Here is a 4,798-nt window from a genome sequence, read left to right as displayed (position 1 = left end):
TTTTTTTGAGACAGACTCTCACTCTCTTGCCCAGGGTGAAGTGCAGTGGTGCAATTTCGGCTCACTGCAACCTCTGCCTCCTGGGTTCAAGCAATTCTCCTGCCTCAGCCTCCTGAGTAGCTGGGACTACAGGCATGCACCACCACGCCTGGCTAATTTTTGTATTTTTAGTAGAGATGGGGTTTCACTATGTTGGCCAGGCTGGTCTTGAACTCCTGACCTTGTAATCTGCCCACCTCGGCCTTCCAAAGTGCTGGGATTACAGGCATGAGCCACGGCGCCCAGCTGACTTTGCTCTTATGGAGCATACAACATAGTGGGTTGAGATAGACATTTTGCATAGAGAGATAACTGAATATATCAGGTGTATCAGGTGATGCATACTGTGGAGAGACATCAGGTGAGAAAAGGGGATGAGAAGTACTGGAATGGCATTGGGAATGTTGTGGTTTTCATATGGTGGTCAGGAAGCCCTCCAGGAAAAATGACACCTGGGTGCAGACATGAAGGAGCTGAGGGAGTGAGAAATGCCATCTGGAAGAAGATTGGGCAAAGTAGGGGGAATAGCAAGTGCACAGACCTGGGCCGGAGTGTGGGCTTTGGTGTTCAAGAACCGAAGGGTGCCAAGTGTGTCTGTGGTGGAGTGAGCCGGGGGTGTGGGGGATGAGGCCTGGAAGAGAGAGGACTGGCCACTAAGGCCTTGTAAGCTGAGGTCTCTGCCTCTCACTCTGAGTGACATGGAAACTCCAGGTGCAGGATTTTTCATCTTCAGCTCGCCACTTACAGTGATTTTGCTCTAGTTCTGTCTAGCCACACCTTCCTCAAGACCCCGGCTGCGACCTGCAGTCTTCTTTCTTGCTTTTATGGGAACACTGGATCACCAATTCATTTCAGATATCATCATGTACTGACCTTCAAAAAATTGTCTAAGCAATATTTGTAGTTGAATATATGTTCCATAGAAACCTAAGAACAGAAGAAAAGAGCTGCCGACGGGTAGGGGGAGGCTGTGTGGGGAGCAGGCTGGGGGCGGGGGAGGTGTGGGAGTGCCCTAGGGAAGCATAAAGAGAAAACCAGCGGAGAACCAGTAAAACTGACTTGGGAAAATCACTTGTCTGTTCTCTCAAGGTGGAGTGAATCTGATGGGAAGCTGTAATGGAAAGGGCTTATCAAATATAGCGAGGTTAGTAGCACAGGACTAAGAGTCTCTTTCGGGTAAGTGTAGAGAGACGTGGCTTTCTGCCAACCGAGGCAAAAGTTATGAATGACACCATGTGACATTCTATTCTGCTCTGCCGTCATGGGTCTGGGATGCCGCCTGCCATCCCTCTCCCGATTACTCTGTGTGTCCTGCCATACCTGCATGGGGCATTTCAGATATGACAGGAGCTCTGTGGAAATATGGAGGCTTCTCCTCATTCGTCCTGTGCAGAACCCCTCTGGGCACAGACAGTGGAAGTCCCGCGGCCAGTGTCCACCAGTGATAAGAGCTCATTATGACTCAGAGCACCTGTGTTCAGACCTCTTTTAGGTTGTGGGAAAGCATTAGTAAACAAAATAGGCACCAGTTCCAAACCTGGCTTTGTGGCAGTCTGGGAAATGAATTGGAAAAGAGGAAACTCCTCCTCTCCTGGGAAATGAATTAGAGAGGAAGCAGCCCAGGTAGGAGGCAGTTATGCTGATACGGGACAAAGATAATGCAAGTGTGAACCACACTAGTTGCTTGGGGCCCCTTGCTTCTCACACAGGCTTTTCTGGGTAACATCAGCTTCCTGCATTTTATGGAGGCCTCTGCTCAAAGGAACTCTCTAACCACCTGTCTTCTTTGCGCTGTTATCTTGCCCTGTCCCCTTAAATAGTGCTGATCCCGACCTGACCTCAGAGGCGGGATTTATATATTATTTGTATGTTTATCATTTGTCTCCTTTTCCCAGAATGCAAGCAGCAGATGAGGGGCTTTGGTTATTTTTGCCTTTAATAAAAGGTATTATTGATTGTAGCTTGGGCAACATAGGGAGACCCCGTCCCTAGAAAAAATAAAATAATTAGTTGGGTGTAGTGGCGTGCACCTGTAGTCCCAGCGACTCTGGAGGCTAAGGCGGGAGGATCACTTGAGCCCAGGAGGTAGAGGGCACAGTGAGCTGTGCTATGCCTCTGCACTTCAGTCTGGTCAAGAGCAAGGCCCTGCCTCAAAAAATAAATAAATAAATAAATAAAAATAAAAATAAAGTATTGATTTAGTAACTACTGCAAGCCCAGGCCCTGACGGGATAACAGAAAGCCTGCGGCTGGAGTCAGGCCTGCTGACAGTCCTGCTCTGCCACTTCCCAGCTGTGTCTTTGGGTAGATCATTTCACCCCTCCGACCCTTAAGGTCCTCACTAAAGTTGGATTCCTACTTCTTTTTTGGGGAACTCATATATTTAGTGATGGTTTTGTGAAAATGATCCTGTCATGTATTTGGATAACGTACACTAGAAACCGTCCTTGTGTGCTTAGAAACTAGAAAACAAAACCCAAAGAATGTGGGAGCTCTCTCCCTAATACTGATGATGAATGCAATATTTTGTCACTTTGGTTTTGTTCAACTACTGGTTGCCCAAGTTCATCTTTGCTTCTCATCAATTTTTTTTAGTGTTTCTGAGCTACCATTAAAACAAACATTTTTTATTGTAAAATACACATAAAATTGACCATATTGACCACTTCAAAGTATACAGTTCAGTGATTTAAAATAAATTCATAATGTTGTGCAACCATCAAGACCATCATCCATCTCTAGAAGTCGTCCATCTTGTAAAACTGAAACTCTGTCCTTATTAAACAACTACTTGGGGACTTGGTTTCATTCATTGTTGTATTCTTGCCATTCTGTTTTTCCCATGCCAACTAAACCTTTCAAATGCATCCTGAGGACACTTTGAATTCCAGATGTTCAAAGCTTCTTCCCACCAGCCTCCTTCCCCAGCAGCATCTGCTCCACTTCTAGTGAATGCCTCTTGCTGAAGTCACTTGCTGTCTCTCAAATCTTCAGCCCCAACCCTAGGTTCCATTGTCACTACATCCTGTTTGCCTGGCTCCCAAGGAAACTGTAGAACCTGGGGTTTACTGTGAAGTCTTTTAATTGAAGGATTTGGGGTGAAGGATTTGTCCTGGGTGTGCTTTGAAGCTATGGCAGGAGCTGGTTTCCAGGACTTGGGGACTGCTGCATGGCCCAGAGAGAGAGGTTACTTGACAGAAGAGAGCTCACACCCTTTCCATTTGTTGATATTCTAATGTGTTTGGTTGTCCAGTCTTGTTCGGTTACAGAAGTACTTTTTTTTTTTTTTTTTTTTGAGCCAGTCTTGCTCTGTTGCCCAGGCTGGAGTGAAGTGGTGGGATCTTGGTTCACTGCACCCTTCACCTCCTGGGTTCAAGCGACTTTCCTGCCTTAGCCTCCAAGAGTAGGTGGGATTACAGGTGTGTGCCACCACACCCAGCTAATTTTTGTATTTTTAGTAGAGACAGGGTTTCACCGTGTTGGCCAGGGTTGTCTCGAACTCCTGATCTCAAGTAATCCACCTGCCTTGGCCTCCCAAAGCGCTGGGATTACAGACGTGAGCCACTACACCCAGTCAAGAAGTACATATTTGGCCCTTAGGGTTTTCTGGCTTTGTCTTTATACTGAATCACCATATTCTCCTCCAATTGATGGAGCATACTTACTTCCCTCTCCCAAGTAGGAAGAGGCATGCATGACTTCTATCATTCCCTTTTTAACTATGGTAAGAGAGATGGAACAGCTGTAGAACATTCTCTCTATTTACTACTGATGATGAGTTCTAATAATATTTTTTTGTGGGGGAAGGGAGAAGTGGCAATTTAATGATTATCTATTTTTTGGGGCAACTCTAAAATTTAATTCTGTTCTATTCAAGGTATTTAAAATAAGCACACAAGTTTACTTGTTCACGATGTAGCCTTTGAATCGCCTTAATATATGTCACTTTTTTTTTTTGGAATGTGTATCATCTATACCTATGAGAAATAAGCCAAAGGAACAGCCTGAGGTTCCCCCAAGCCTCTAAGCCCCACACACTTTCAAATCACAAGGCAACTTGACTTACCGTGCGGCGATTTTATCAACTCTAAGACTCATGTTCCTGCTTTCAAGGAGCTTGCGGTTGTGATGGGAAGACATTCAGACTTCAACAATAAAAGATAATATTGCCAAAATAAGTTACAAATATTTTTAACATGTCATAGGATATGTTTGTGTGCATTCTGATCTTACTTTGCTGCTGGCTGTCCTTCTTCCAGCAAACTGAGCCACTGATCCTACTTCTGTGCCTCAAAAACCGAGCACAGAACGAAACCGCGGAAGACACTTGTGTTCTGTAACCAGCACGTTCCCTTCTCGGAGGCCACTATAGCTCTTACTGGAGATGCTTCTATGGAATGAAAGTCATTAGAGTTCAAGGAGACATAGGCCCTAGAAATGTCTAGTTCTGCATTTCAATGCACAGTTGAGCTCTAAAAGGGACAAGGCACCTGTCCTCTAGATGTACGCTCTGGAGATACCCTCGTTGGGTTTGCCTTCTGGCAGAGCCGCCTCTGCAGGCGGGCCGGGGCCTGGCGGGCGGAGCCTGGTGGGCGAGTGGGGCGGGGCGGCTCCTTTGCTGGCTGTCTGGATTGGGCAAGACGGAACTTGACTGGGCGGGGCCTGGCGGTAGGGGCGGGGCGACTCACCAGCTAACGGTCCCGGCGGGCGGGCGCGTGCCCGCGGGCGGCGCCTGCAGGGCCCGTGGTGGGCCGGGAGC

At 46.9% G+C, this 4,798-nt stretch overlaps 1 long non-coding RNA gene across 1 annotated transcript in view; it reads right to left on the bottom strand.

Annotated features, from left to right (window-relative positions):
• LOC108531175 (uncharacterized) overlaps positions 1–4,650 on the bottom strand; it is a 13,551-nt gene extending 8,901 nt beyond the window's left edge. Inside the window, exons 1-2 of the long non-coding RNA XR_001886077.1 lie at positions 4,273–4,650; positions 4,106–4,184 (exon numbers count right to left, since the gene is read on the bottom strand). This is a non-coding gene — a long non-coding RNA (uncharacterized LOC108531175). The remainder of the gene's footprint in view (positions 1–4,105; positions 4,185–4,272) is intronic.
• Positions 4,651–4,798: the final 148 nt, after the last annotated feature.

Source organism: Rhinopithecus bieti, unplaced genomic scaffold (assembly GCF_001698545.2).
Source record: "Rhinopithecus bieti isolate Rb0 unplaced genomic scaffold, ASM169854v2 scaffold_8350, whole genome shotgun sequence".
NCBI classification, from domain to species: Eukaryota; Metazoa; Chordata; class Mammalia; order Primates; family Cercopithecidae; genus Rhinopithecus; species Rhinopithecus bieti.
This window is presented reverse-complemented; position numbering and strand designations above follow the sequence as displayed.